We start from the raw sequence: 16,253 nt of genomic DNA on the forward strand, positions 1-16,253 counted from the left end.
TGTAGAGTTGCTAAACCCATTTAGTTAAGCTTCTAAATGTCTCAAGTTGAAACAATCAATCAACCACTACAGATAGAAATACATGTAGAGACTCAAGCATGCATAGAACCTATAAACAATTTATGAGAACTGATCATATAATGCATGATGAAATGAGCAACTACTTTAAAGAAAAAGAGACACTACAGTACCCAGTGCTGATTCTGTAGCATCAAGATGTGAAATCCAGCAATACTATTATTCTTTGTTCAGAGTGACTTTAGCCCATTTGGTTTTGTTTAGTTTCTTTTTTATTTTTATTTTAAAGGGGGTAAAATTAAACACAACCAAACAGAACAAAATAGGACATAAGAAAGCAATGTAAGAGATATAAATTTCAAAGCTAGACGACCTGAGATCTTCACTATCACTGTCTCTTCTTCCAAGTAGTTGTCCATGTCTTCACATACAGAGAGTTCATACAAAACAGCATAGTATAAAACTGATCTGAACAGAATGAGGAAGGTGTTTTAGGTCTTCAAAACCAGACAATAGGGAAGTCACTAATGGCTGTCGTAGAGTCTCTCTCTTCAAAATAGCTGTCCATACTTTCATGTATATTGAAGTTCAACAAAACAAAACAGGCAGGGCAGAGGAGTTGCTTGGTTTCCCAGCGCTCCAGGTCCCAGCATGGTGCGAGTCCCAGTAAACACCAGAGGCTCCTGTCCTGGGCTGCCAGAGCCTGCCATGCTCACAGAAGTTCATGGGGTGGAGGCAAGGGGTTGCTTCAAGCTGTTTCTTTCTAATGAATTGATCATTTCACTGCCCAAGTTCGGAAATGGCCAACAGACCATAGAAAGATGTCTCTTTAGGTTCCTGCTTGAAACTAACAGCATCAGGAAGCTGCTGGCCTTGATTCAGGGTCAGGGGTTTTGTTTAATTTCAACATACATGAAGGTATGGGTGACTATTTTGAAGAGAGACACTATGACAGCCATTGATGACTTCCTTATTGTCTGATCTTGAAGACCTAAAACGCCTTCCACATCTTGTTCAGATCAGTTCTGTACTGTGTTACTTTGTGTGAATTCCCTGTATGTGAAGATATTGACAACTATTTGGAAGAAAACAAGAGACAATATGATAGATAGTGAAGATCTCTGAGTGTCCTGCTTTGAAATTTATGTCTCTTGCATTGCTTTCTTATGTTCTATTTTTGTTGTGTTTAATTTTGTCCTCTTTAAAATAAAAAAAGAAAATATATGTAACATTTTTTAATCTTTAAAAAATTTTATTTAAAGAAATACTAAAAAAACAGAAAATGGGTAGAAATAATACATCCTTTCATAGAAAAAAATAAACAAAGCATATTCCTATAAGCACATGAAATGAAAAAGACATGCCTTGACCATTGTACAAGGAGTTCTCCCATAGTTCATGTGTTGTCTCTTGTTATCTTCAATAGAATTAGCTATATCATCAGACCTAGTATAATTGAATATATCAGTACATAACAGTATTAATAAAAACACAACTTTGTGTGTAATATAAAACTTCAAAAACAGGCAGTAATCAAACCAGAATGTGTATTGTAGTGAATCTTGTCATCTTCAGTGTAGTTGCCTATACTCTCAGACTAAAATCTGTTGATACCAAACAGCAGTCAAACAAACAAAATTTAGCTAATATCAGTCATGATAAACAGTGTAAGTCATACAGGGCTCCAGATTAAGTTAATAGGAAATTAAAGATGATTACTGTGCTATATCCTGATGTTTTTGGGATAGCTGTTTGTGCCTTCAAATGTAATGCAAGTAGACAAACTGGGACAGAATAAAATCTATCTAAGCAGAGTGGTGCAAGTAATGTGGGTTTTAAATCCTGATACACTCTTAACAATATCCTCTTCCACCTTTTTTTAAAGACTCTCCTTCCCCTTTCACTTCCCCAGGGTACACTGTGCATTTTTGAGTCTGACCAAGACCCTTGGTTTTAAATTGGGAGGGGCAACCTGCTACTTACCTAAGTGGTTCTAAACCTTCTCTCTCCTGGATTTGATCTCTAATTGTATTCCTTTACCTATTAAAGCCTGTCTTTCCAACCTATCTACAAATACTGGTCTAGTTGCCCCTATTACTCTCTGGTTCTCGGTCACATAGAGCATTGTCTTCTCATATTTGATTTTCAGTTCATGTACTCTTTTTCATGTTAATTATATTTCCTATAAATAGCATCTTGGTGGACCCCATCTCCTGATCTACTCTATGTGTGGTTCTTTTTTTTTAATTTAGTGTATCAAGGCCATCTATGTTAGAGATTATAACCAACCTTTCTGCCTCATTGTGCTCTTTTTTGCCATCAGTTGTCTGCTTGTCTTCTTTATTCTGTTTTCTGCTCCATCATTGAGGCCTCTCTGCCACTGTTCCTGGAATCCTAGTACTTTTCTCTCTCTCTAGAATGCCCTGGAGTATTCTCTGTAGAGTTGGATTGCTGGTTGCAAATTTTCCAAGTTCTTCTTTGTCTTGGAAGCATCTTGTTTCTCCATTACTTTCTAGGGACAAATTTTCAGGGTATATCAATCTGGGATGGAGGTTATTTTCTTTTAGGGATTGGAATATTTCACTTCAGGATCTTCTTGGCTTGATGGTTTGTGTCGAGAAGTCTGCTGTGATTCTTATGGGCCTTCCTTTATAGGTGATCTGTTTCTTGTCTCTAACAGCTTTTAATATTCTGTTCTTATATGGAATTCTGGGATCTTGATTATTATTTGCCTGGGTGTAGCTCTGTTTTGGTTGTAGGTGGCTGGAGTTTTGTAGGCCTCATACATCTGAATATCATTTCCTTTTCCTATGTTTGGGAAGTTTTTCTTAATTATTTCTGTGAATAACCTTTGTAGTTCTTTGTTTGTATCCTTGCTTCTTCATTCACATTCTTTATTCTCAAGTTATAGATCCTTTTGTCATCTTCTAGCCTTTGTATTGTTATTGCTTGTTTTGTTGTTATTTTTAAAAAGTTTTTCCTTTCATAATCCCACATTGCAAGCCTGTCCTCCAGTTTGGATAATCTATCCTTAGTTGCTTTCAAACAGTTTTGCCATCTTTCCATAGAGTTTTTAATTTTCTGGTAATCTCTTTGATGGTTGACAAGTTACCTGCTTTGGTGGGAGCACTGAACCTTTAGCTGTTCCAATAATAGCACTGGCACTCTTTGATTGGTTCTTCTCACCTTAGTTTCTTCTTGGGATGAGAGAATTCGTCTCCCTCTATTTGGGACTCCCCACACTGTATTATGTTGAATTCTAAGTTCACTGTCTCAGGGAGCTTCTGTAGCCTGCTGTTATCTATCTGCCATCTTTGCTCCTACCAATATATGTGACATTTACCATAGAAAATTGTAGCTAAGAATTCAATAGAGAAAATAAAAGGAATATCAAGAATATGCTGAGTAATCAACAAAGAGAGTTGAAAGAGAAAAAGAATAACAAAAAAGTTAAAGCAAAAGCAAATAGAAATGTAATTTAAATGCAATCATGTAGCTAATTTACATTAGATATAAATGATACAAATACATCAATTAAAAATTAGTGACTGTTAGACTAGGCAAAAAATGAGAGATTAAATTACTTGTTCTTTATGTGAAACATTTTAAATATTAAGACACAAATTGTTGAAAGTAAAAGAATTAAAAATGCATATCATTAAGAATCATAAGAAGGGGGTGACTATATTAATATCAAACAAAGTTGACTTTTGAACAAAGAATATTGCCAGGTGTAAGGATATTTCATAATGAGTCAATTTATTTTTTTTTGTCTTTTTTGTTTTTATCGATACCAGGGATCGAACTCACAACTGTCTGCTTGCAAGGCAGGTGCTTATTCTGCTGAGCTAAATCCCCAGCCCCAATGAGTCAATTTATTAAGAAGACACAGTGTTATTAAATCAATGTGCAGCTAGATATCAGAGCCCAAAATACTTGAAGTAAAAAATAACATCACTCAAAGGATAAATGAATTCATATATAATATATAACATATATGATACTAAATATAATTATAGTAAAGGATTTTACTCTCTCAGTAATTGGTATGACAGACAAAATCAATAGGGAATCAGAAAATTGAAACAGTATTTGAATTAACTTCATCTAATTACAGTATAAAAAGAATGTTATTTTCTATTGTATGTGGAACTTTACCAAGATAGGACATTTGCTGTCATAAAACAAACTTTAATAAATATAAAAAAGTTATAAGTACACAATGTTGTTTTCTCATCACAAGGTAACTCAACTAAAATTAAAAGTAGAGAGATACCAGTAAAATTACCAAATAGGTAAAAATGAAATTACACAAACAATTGCTCAAAATGAAAGAAAAAAAATGACAAAATAAATTTGAGAAATATTTTAAATAATGGGAAATAAAAATACAATGCATAATAATGTATAGAGTGTACATGAAGAAGTGCTTAAAGATAAATTCATAACTTTACATGATTGTATTAGAAAATTTAAAAAGTCTTAAATGCTCTATGCCTTTACCTTTGAAAATAAAAAATAATATTTTAAAGCTGAAGTAAGTAAAAGAATGGAAATGAAGAAATACAGCAAAACCAAGAGCTACCTCCTCAAAGATTAATACAGTTGATATGCTCCTAGCTAGATTGCTTTCAAAAAAGATGAGGGATGTTGAGAAACAAAAATTATGATGATTAAAAGAGAAGATATCACTGGAGATCCTACAGGAAACAATATAACGGGAAAGTTACAAACAGGTTAATTACAATAAATCTGAAAATCTATACAAAAGTAGGCAAATTCCTAGAAACATGGAGATAATCAAAACTCACTTTAAGAATCAACTAAAGATACTGAGTTTGTGTTTAAAAACCTTTTCACAAACATCAGGGCCAGATGGTCTCACTGGTAAGTTCTATTAAACTTTTCAGGTTGAAATAATACTAATTTTATACAAATTTTTACAGAAAACAGATATCCACCCACTTAGACAAGCATTACCCAGATATCAAAGCCTGAAAACTGGTACAAGAAATGAAAACAAGGGGCAAATATTTTTCATGAGAAAAAATATACATATTTGTTAAGAATTTATATATATATTCCAGAATATTAGTACTTCTTTTTTTGAGACAGGATCTTGCTACATAGTTCAGGCTGGCCTTGAATTCACTATGTAGCCTAGGCTGGCCCTAATCTCACAATGGTCTTCCTGCCTCTGTCTCCTGAGTGTTGGGATTACAGGTGTGTGCCACCATGCATAGTTTACATTTTTTAAAAATGGTGCTGGGGCTGTAACACTGTTAGCACAAAAAAATTTTAAAAATTAAAAAAATTCTTGGCCATGTGACATAGGAAAATGTTTAGAATCTGAAAGAAAATCATGACTGAAAAATCTGAATAGAGAGAGCTCCCTGAGACAGACAACTCAGATGCCAAAATAACATATCATGAGGAGTCCTGGCCAGAGGGAGATGGATCATTCAACCCAGGAAGAAACTAAAGCAAAAAGAACCAGGCAAACATGCAGTCCTGGAGCTACAATTGAGGCAGCTAAGATTCCATGGTCTCATGTGCTCGAATTCTTGCCACTTCAACTTGCTAGAATCACAGTCACACTAAAGTGCAGTTGCATTGAAGTCAGAAGCTGGTGAGCCCAACAGAGAATGGAGCTGGCAAGGGACCTGCATTGACCTACGGTGAGTGCTGGGAATAAAACCCTTCCATGGGAAAGGGGCGCCAATGGAATAACATTTTGGAATTGGGCAGGACTGGCAAGAACAAGAAACAGCAGTGACTTCAGTCAGTTGTTCTATTCCCAGACGAGATTGGTGGGGTATGCTTGGCCTGGGTCACATGCCTGGTTGAGATCCAATAAGTTGTCCCAAACCAATTCCCTATGCGTGGTGCACATTAATGCAGTGAAGGCCTCAGCAAGTTGACTGACTCGGAGAGGAGGAGCCAGCATAGGCCACTCCTGTTTGCACCTCAATAACACACTGAAGTGGGCAGGATCACCTAGCCAATGCATTTCTGAAAAACTGTAACCAACAAAGAAAAGGACTGGGACCTCCTCTAAACACCTGTATGGAAGAAACCAAAAACATGAGAAGAGGAAGCAACAAGTAAAAGTCCCCAGCCCCCAACTCTGAGAACATTGATCCAGGAGAGGTAAATACAAAAGAGATTGAGGGCAGCAAACATGCAATATCAGACATGGCATCAGTGGACATCAAGAGATATCTTTGGGACCTCATGGATGGGTTCAAAAGTGAAATATTTAACCAAGTAAAGCAAGATATCAGTAGATTAATAAAAGAAATACTAAGCACCTCTCAAGAAGACACAGGTGGAAGAATTGAGGAGCACAAAAAAAGGAGAGAAACATTTGATGAAGAATATAAAGAAAATAGAATACATGAAAAGCAGAGTCAAAGAGATTACCAGGAAATAAAAACTCCATTGAAAGCTGGCAAAATTGCTTGAAAGAGACTAAGGATAGATTATCCAAACTGGAAGACAGGTTTGCAATGTGTGATCATGAAAGGAAAAATTTCTCAAAAATAACAAGGAAACAGGCAGTTACAACACAAAAGTTAGAAGATGACAAGAGAATCTATAACTTAAGAAAAAAGAATGTGAATGAAGAAGCAGGGGTACAAACAAAGGATCACCTGAAAATGTGGCAGAATTCACTAAATGCAGTTTTACTGTTAGAAAAATATTTCAACTGCCCACTTTCAGAGACTCTCAAAAATCTAATTTTGTCCCAAATATTTTGGTGTCACAAAACATCATCTGTCAAGTTTTCCCTATACTTTGTTGCTTTTTGTTCATTACATTAAAGTGTAGTTTAAAATCAGTTAAATATTGAAGTTGTTAAGGCAGGCCGTATCAGTGAACTGTGGATATGCCTGCCTTTAATAACTGTCTTATGTTACATAAGCAGGCTACAAACCTCCTCAAGACTCATCCTCTGTCCAGCCACTGGGTATTATGAAGCGTTGAAAGTTAAGAGCACAAATCATGCTGCAAGTCACAAATTTGGGGCATTTTTGAGGATAACTTTTTGCTACTTTGCATGGCACAAAGAGCTTCTTCTTGTATAATACAACAAAAGTGAATGACTATTAAAACAAGGAACTATGTGAGAGCAGGTGTTGCCCTCACAGTACAATGTGCCCCATCACTAGTAATTGGAACTACTTTTTTGGGTCTTATGTCTTGTGACAAAAATGCCTCCATGTCAGGATTGTAGATACCTACCCCTTGTCTTCTTCCAGGCAAAGACACCAGTTTCAACAACTTTTCTCTCACTATGTCATTAACAGCATGGTGCAAAATTACTGCTAGCCTTGCATGATTATTGATATCTGTGCTTTTGTCCAAGCACAGGAAGTAACAGATTATCTTTTGTAAGTCAGTGGTGAGCTGCTAACATCACTTGCTTTGCACAGGACTTGATCTTTAACAGTATTTTTGCTAAGTGGCTTCTCAGAGATGTGTTACATAATTTTTGCCTTGTTTAGGAAACCATGAAAAATGAAATTGCTCCCAGACAACATGACCATTTTGATAAAATTCTCATGAAAGTGGGGCCAAAAATGTTAAATTTGAAAGTTGACAGATGAGCTACATTAGAATCTAGACAATAGTTGCAAGATCTAAGTTACTGGATATAATGTTTCCTCAATTTTCCTTCAAGAAAGTCTTTCTTTTCAGTTTTATCAACTTCAGCAACACTTCTGTGGTTGGTGTCAAAGTTCTGTTGACACTTGATGTGTGACAGACAGTGCTTTTCCTACACGGTATGGGTAACACTTTGCCATTGTATCTAGCCACCGCAAATGACTGTCTGGGGCTCTTGGAAGGATCTCCAACGATCTGTTTTCAATTGTGCTGGTTCTTTTTCTATATATTTTTTTGGTGTTCAAGTCTTGAAGTCTAGTTTCTTTCACTTAAGAGTACCAGACCCACATGTGGGAACACTGTATTGTCTCACTAGCATGAAAATCTGAAAGAATAAACAAGATCCAAAATGTGTAATAACTAATGTGAATAGAGAAGAAAGTATTCAAAAGAAAAGACAAACTGTAAGGGGGAAAGGAAAGAAGAGAAAAAGAATATGTGTGTATATATATATATATATATATATATATATATATATATAAATTATTTCAAATAATTTTTTAAAAATGCTGCTGGAGCATTTGGGTATTCCTAAGGCTCACACCTTATGCAAAAATTAACTCACAATGAATCTTGGGTTTCACTGTAAGATTACAAAATTTGCATGCAATGACAAAAAAGTATCTTTGAGATCTAGGAGTTGATGAATTCTTAGATATGATATAAAAGGTATGATATAAGAAATTGTCAATAAATTAATTTTATTAAAATAAGAATTTTTCTCTTTGAAGACCTTGTTAAGAAAATGATAAAACAAGCCACACATTGGGAGAAAATATTTATAAACTACATATCTTGAAGTGGATATTTATAGTTACTTTGATAACTAATGCTAAAGGTATGTTTAAAATTCTAAAAACATAATTCATTTAGCAAATTGACAGAAGACAGGAAGATGTATTTCACTGAAAAAGATTTACAGATGGAAAACAAGCACATGAAAAGATGTTCAACTGCATTAGTCTTAGGAAAATGATAATTAAAATCACAATGAGAAATTGCTACACATCTCTCTGAACAATTAAAATACATGAAAGTAACAATGTCAAATGCTACCAATGAGGGAGAAAAACTGAATCTTTCCTACATAGCTGATTGGAATGTGAAATGCCTCCACCATCCTGCAAAATACTAGAGCAGTTTTGCAAAGACACTAACTATACTTACTCTATGATCCAAAGTAGCATTTGGCCATTTATTCCAGAGAAATAAAAATTTCCATTCACATAAACACTGGTATGTGATTGTTATAGTTGCCTTATTTGTATAGCTAGACCTGCAAATGATCTACACTTCATATGGAAATATACATAGCTAGAATAGCCAAAAAAATTTGGGGGGGAGGGGTCCTGGGGATTGAACTCACAACCTTGCCTTGCCAAGCAGGTGCTTAGGCTACTGAGCTAAATCCAGGCCTTACATCAAAATAATTTTGAAAAAAAATGACTTGATTTAAAAGCTTACTAGAAAGCCCCAATAAATAAGAAGGTGTCCAACACTGAGACAAAAATTATCAGTCATACAAAGAAGCAAGAAAATACGGCCTCCAAACAGCCACATTTAAAAGCTAATGCTAGACTGGGAAAAACATTTGCAAATTACATATGTGATGAAAGATTTGTATGTAGAATATTTAAAGAGCAGCCAAAATCAGTAGTAAGAAAATGAACAATTTAATAAAAATAAGGGCAATATATTTTAGATATTTAGATATTTCACTGAAGATGTACAGATGACAAATATGCATATGAAGAGATGCAACACCACGGTTTATTAAGGAGATGTAGACTAAAATGACTGAGAGACATTTCTCAGAAGGACTAAAATTACAAAGTGCTGGAGCAACTGTACTCTCACTGCTATGGGCAAAGATGGTACAACCACTTTGGAAAGAGTTGTGTAGTGTCTCTAAATTGTGCCCATCCTCTTAATAGATGGTCCACTCTTAGGTATTTTTAAGAGAAATGAAAGCATCTGTAATACAAATACTTATACATGATATTTATAGTTACTTTGATAACTAAAATCTGAATAAAATAAAAATGCCCACGAAAGTGAATGGATAAAATTTGTGGCCTCTTCATAACATATTTATTGATCACCAGTGAAAGAGGACCAAGATAGAAAAGAGGCTTTAGGGAATTTTGGGGATCATAAGTATGTTCATTATCTTTTAGATATGTATATTTTTCTAATCATATAAAATTAAACATTTTAAAAATGAATATTTTATTGTATGTCAACTATAGCTGAATAAAGTTTTTACAAAAACAACATAGGTGACACAATCATATTTCAAACAAACAAGTAAATTTCAAGAGAATGTGCTTCCACAGAACCTGAAATAAATCCCAGATGGTATTCTTCTGGCGGTAGAAAAATGATCCCAGCAGAAGCTCAGAGAAAGGAGAAGGAATAAATAACACTGAATATGAAAAAGTATATGGATAAATCCAAGTGAATATTGACATAATAAGATTTTAAATTATATATATATAATTAAAATACATTGTAGCAATGCCATGCAAATCAGGAGGAGGAATAAATTTAAAGTTGGATTGGTAGTATTTAGGACCCTTAGGTGATGATTACTTGATGATTATTTTCCAGGTGTAGCTGGTTTTTGGGTTTTGAGTCTGTTGCAAGATCTTACCTCTTCAGTTTGTTGAAGTTGAGAAGTTGTTGCTTATTTGGCCTAGTCCCTGGTTCTGTGGCACTGTGCCACACACATTTTCTGTGATGCTTGGTTAATCTCAGTCGTGGAATACCAGGACCAACAGCTGTTTAGAACAATTATGTCAGTTTTGGCTGTAGTGGTACCAACATATCAAACAGCCTAGAAAACAGCAAACTGAACTAATTGTTAATTTGCAATTTTTATATCATATGAACTAGATTTGTGATTATGTAACAAGATGTAAAACAAACCAGAAAATTATATGCAATATGTCAGTCTGTACTGTGTCAATTTTACCCTTGGGTTTAAAATTTAAAATGGATTAAGGAGCAAGTAAAGAAATGGAAGAAGAGAAAGAGTTTAGAAGTAAGGTTGGAGGGCAAAGGGGGATCATGCCTACGTGGGGACACTGGTATAGAAGACTGAAGTGACAGAGAGGTGGAAGACATCACAGGTTAGAACAGAACAGAACCACACCCACAAAGAGGTTAGGAACCACTTTCACACTTGTATTAAAAACAATGATGGAACAAAATGAGCTCAAGGCCACCCTAAACTGCATAGTGAGATCCTGTCTCAAAAAGACAGAAAAAAAATTAGAATATCAAGGATCATAGGTAGCAGTTGCTTGATTCCAGTTGGGGTCTGGTTTGGTTTGGTTTGGTTTGATATTGAGATTGGGTCTCTACTATCCAGTCCAGGTTGACCTTGAACTCATATGGAGCCCAGGCTGTCCTTAAACTTATGGTGATTCTCTATCTCAGACTCCAGATTGAGTCTTGGACTTATAGGCAGGTCTCACCACACCCTGCTGAAAACCTTTATTTATTTATTTATTTATTTATTTATTTATTTATTATTTTTTGTTATGGGGACTCAAACTCAGGACCTTGTGTTTGCCAGGCAGGTGCTGTGCTGCTGAGCTATATCCCTGGTCCGGTACACCTAATTTTTGAGGAAGTGCTGACATTACTCACCCAAGTGGATAAGGAACCAGGAGAGCTATTCACTTTTCTCTTTTTTTCTTGACTGGTGTGGTGTGGTGTGGTCTTTCTTTTGTTTTGGGTTTTGGGCTTTGGCTTGTTTTTATGTTTTGTTTTGTTTTATCTTGCTTTGTTTTGAAGACAAGGTCTCACTAGGTACTTTGGGCTGGTCCTGAACTCACCATGTAGCCCAGGCTGGCCTTGAACTTGCAGCAAACAACCTCCTGCCTCAGCCTCCCCAGTGCTGAGATCACAGAATGAGCCACCAAGCCCAGCCAGTTATTCACTTCTGCATACTCTCTACTTGTCCAGACTAACAGTCTGCCATATCTCTGTCTCTGTCTCTGTCTCTGTCTCTGTCTCCTACCCACTCTACAATAAAGAAATCATGGATCAGGGATATAGTTCAGTGGCACAGCATCTACCTGGCAAGTGTGAGGCTGTGAGTTCGATCCTTGGTAACAAAGTAAATAAATAATATAAAAATTAAATAAATTGTGCTATTTTTTAAAAAAGAAACAAAAAACCAGGAAAAATAAAAACAATGAAGGAGAAAGAGAAAAAAGAAGAAAGAAAAAGAAAAACAAACAGTCCACTTCCAGAATTCTCTCTGGTTTCACGGGTAGACAACCTGAGGAGACAGAGCCCTGAGTTGTGCTGATCTCTCCCAGCAAGCCAGCAGTTGCTTTATGGCAAGTCTGCCCTGAGACCAGACTCATCAGACTTGCTGCAGTCCAAGCAATTTCCATGGGTCTGCACTCAGTTGGAAGCTGCTAGACAAAGCTGGCAGCAGTTCTGGGTTCAGAGTTCAGTCAGCTGGTATTCAAAGTGGCTCCTGGCTACTTTCTCTCTCCCTGTGGGAGGACTAAGTCCTCTGCACTCACTACAAGCCAGTGCAGTCCTCCATATCTGCTGCTCCCCTCCACTGCTGCATGCATCTCTCTGCAAAGGTCTCCAGGGTTGCCAGCCACCACTGTGACCATATGTCCCTAAGTTTCAATAGCTCCTCTTACACAGTGAGTCCTGTCACAGGGTGAAGGCACTGCTGGCTACCAACTTCTTCTTCTTTGAAGTTTTTCTTTGCATTGTCTCTGTGGACTTCAATTCTCACTTCAGATTTTTTCTGGGTCAAGGGGACCCTCTTCCTTCCTTCTTGTCTTTCTCATGATGCTGTATTCCAGCATCTGGATAATGACTCTCAGAGAGGCTGTTTTCTCTGCTGCTTACTGCTCCATCAATTTAAATTTTCTGAAGTTCTTGTATTTATTCAAAAACAGGTAAATATACCAATTAATAATAGATAATTACGTGGATCAGAAAAATCCACGGACTGTCAAAAAGTCCATGCTATACAAAGTGAAATGCACATCCAATTCAATCTCTTATCAAAACTCCAATGGTACTTTCCATTGGAGATGTAAAAAAATAGAAAAATAGAAATAGAAAATAGAAACCGAAAAATAAATAGCTCTAAAGTTCATGGGAAATACTGATCCTAAGTGATTTTGAGCATGGAAACAAACACATGGACCAATGGAACAGAATAGAAAGCCCACAAACAAATCCATAGATGTTGAGCAACATCTGACAATTTGACAAATGTGATGTGAATTCAAAATAGGGAAAGGATATTCTTTTCAACAAAACTGACTATCTACATGCAAATCAGATCAAACCACAAGAAAATAAAAAAACAAACAAAACAAATGGAATTTTGTTCCAAGTGGAATTTGGAGTTCCAAGTGGAATTTTTCTCTGATCCTACATTACACACACACACACACAAAATCAACTCTTCATATGATTATGTGATCATTGTCATTGCCCCAGTTTACGTGATGTATATATTTATTGATTTGTTTATGTCAAATCATTCTGTACCACGGAACAAAACATACTTGCTCATGATGCATTGTTTGTTTTTGATGATTTGTTGCATTCTGTTTGCCAGCATCTTCTTGAGGACTTTGCAACTATATTATTAAAGAGACTGGTCTAAGGTTCTCTTCTTTTTGGTAGGATGATTGCTCGGTTTTGGAATTAAGGTAGTGCTAGCTTGTAGCAATGAGTTTGGCAGTACTCCTTATCTTTCAATTTCATTATCAGCTTGAGCAATATTGGCGTTATGTCTTCCCTGAAGTTTTGGTAGAATTCAGCAGTGAATCTATCCCGATCTGGGTATTTCTTAGTTGGTAGGTTTTTAAAAATTATTGCTTCAATTTAATTGCCTATTTTTACAGTATTCAGGATTTTACAATCTTATTGATTCAGTTTTGGTAGTTCATGTTAATCTAGGAATCTATTCAATTCTTCTAAATTCTCCAATTTTTTTGGTATGGGGTTAAAAAGTAGTTGTTAATTTTGAGTTTGGCAGTGTCTGTTGTGATTTCACCTTTTTCATTTCTAATTGCATTGATTTGAGTCTTCCCTTTCTTGTAAAATTGACTATTTGTCTATTTTCTTTAGTTTTTCAAAGAATCAGCTCTTTGATCCATTCATTCATTGCTTTTTAAAAAACTTTTTTGATTATTTTAAAGGTAGTAAAATACCACAGAACAAGATAGAACAAAGCCAATTGAGAGAATGCAGTGAAATTGGTACAGAACATTGCAGCAGATTACTAGGATAACAGTAACAGGTACCATACTATATCTTGTTATCTTCACAATAGTTGTCCTTTCAATCAGGTATAACAAAATCAAACCAAATACAGAACATTATAGAACTTATCAAAACAGAATATTGAATAGAGCAATACAATTAATCAGATCAAAGCACAACAGTGATAACAGTATTTGCCTTCAAATAGATGCTAGAAGGAAATCCCCCATATTTGCTATATTGCATATGGTCAGCCTCCCAAGAGATGCTCAGACCTCTGGCTCCCATTTGCTAATGGGATATTTGATTCTCAGCCCGCGCGTCAGTAGGCTCATGGCTGCTTACCAGGGAAGCAAGTGGGTTGCTCTGTTTCCCAGCGCCCTAAGTTCCAACGTGACATGGATCTCAGGAGATGCTGGTTGGTTCTTCCCCTGGGGTGCCCACTGCTTGCTCGAGCCATGGCTGCTTATCAGGCAGGCGAGCAGGTTGCTTTGCTTCCTAGCACCCTAAGTTCAAACATGGCATGAATCTTGGGAGACGCTGACTCTCATTCATTGCTTTTTTGTTGTTGTTTGTTTGGTACTGCAGATTGAACTCATTACAACCTCATGCTTGCTGGGCAGGCACTTAAGCCACTGGGCTAAATCCCTGGCCCCTCATTCATTGCTTTTAAAAGAGTCTTATTTCATTGATTTCTTCTTTGACTCTATGATTTCTTTCCTTGTACTAGCTTTGCGTTTATATTGTTCTTGTATTTTTAGGACCTTGTGGTGCATTGTTTTTGTGACATGGCCATTCAGAGCTATAAACTTCCCTCTTATGACTGCTTTTGTGGTGTCCCCTAAGTACTGCCATTATTGTGTAGCTCTGTTATTTATTTCTGTCTTACTCCTGCCTTTATTTCTTTTGTAACTCATTGATTAGGAGTATAATGTTTAGTTTCTATGTGTTTGCATGATTTCTGACATTTCTTTTGCCTTTAATTTCTAGTTGCATTATGCTGCCATCGTTTAATATGCTTGGTATAATTTTACTTCTTTTACATTTATTTAAACTTACTTTACTAGCTAGTCTGTGATCTATTTTGGGGGAAAATTCCATATGCTGCTGAGAAGAATGTTTTTTGTTGTTGAGTGGAACACTTTATAGATACCTGTTGTCTATTTGTTCAAAGGTTTTGTTCAACTCTGATAACTCTTTACTGATTTTGTGTCTAGTAGATCTATTTGTGTTAGTTGGGTATTGAAGTCCTTGCTAATTGTGTCTATATTTATCTTGTCTTTTATGTTCAATAATACTTGCTGTATGAACTTCTCTGTACTACTGCTCAGTGAATATATGTTAATAATTGTTATTTCTTCCTGTTGAATTATTCCCTTGGTCAATATGTACTGACCAGAGCTCAGTGCTGGTGCATGCTGGTAGGCAGGACCAGCATGAGCAGGCCTGGTATGGGTGCATACCAGCAGACAGGACCAACAGGAGTGTAGGCCCAGTGCAGCACATGCCAGCAGGTGGGAATAGTGGTGTGGAAAAGTCCAAAGCAGCAGTGAGATATGAGCCAGCAGTTGGTAAGTTAAGTGAATCAGCATTGTGCTCTGAGACACAGTGTCACAGAACCCAAGTGGGCTGGCAGGGCTGCCATTCTATATCAGAGGGCTCGGGGAGAACTCCAGGAACAGAAGACCATCCAGCCCCCACAACTAGAGGCCAAGATCAGCCCCACACCCAGCAGAAATCCTCTTGCAAACTTGGCTGGAGTACACAGCACATTTGTGGAACCTGACTTGAACACTACCACAGAACTGTGCACACTAAATAAATTTTACTACTTTTCTTTCTTTCTTTCTTTGATTTTCTTGTCTGGTTGGTTTTTAAATTTTCTTTCTCTTTTCATTATTTATGTTTTTTATATTTCTTTTTGTTTTCTTCTGTTCATCTTTCTTTCTTCAGCTCTCTCTTTCTTGATTTTGCAATATTTTCATGTTAGTGAACATTATCTTTTTCTCTTTCTGGTTCACTTCCATACTCCTTCACTTTCTCTTATCTTCTTTCTCTCTCATGTCCTCCAGTTTCCCAAAACTTGAGTGATCATCCTTTGCCCTACAGCCTTGCTTCTATTATATTTGACCTCATTTATCTCTTTATCTTGTCCCTTACCCCTCTTAAATGCCCCTCCTCCTAAAACAGGGTAAAATCACTCTGTTAATGGAAAATCATTGAATACAAATTCCTGGTATATGTTGAATTTGGTTGTATAGCTGTAGAATTTTCTCCTTTGGTTAAAGATATCAGGTTAATATTTA

At 36.2% G+C, this 16,253-nt stretch overlaps 1 non-coding gene across 1 annotated transcript; it reads right to left on the reverse strand.

Annotated features, from left to right (window-relative positions):
* Positions 1-769: 769 nt before the first annotated feature.
* On the reverse strand, positions 770-906 carry LOC111757627 (small nucleolar RNA SNORA2/SNORA34 family). Its single transcript, XR_002791929.1, has one exon. It is a non-coding gene; the product is annotated as a small nucleolar RNA SNORA2/SNORA34 family (small nucleolar RNA).
* Positions 907-16,253: the final 15,347 nt, after the last annotated feature.

The sequence above is a fragment of the Cavia porcellus genome, unplaced genomic scaffold (assembly GCF_034190915.1).
Source record: "Cavia porcellus strain 051 isolate PalLab524CR breed Dunkin Hartley unplaced genomic scaffold, mCavPor4.1 scaffold_31, whole genome shotgun sequence".
Classification (NCBI taxonomy): Eukaryota; Metazoa; Chordata; class Mammalia; order Rodentia; family Caviidae; genus Cavia; species Cavia porcellus.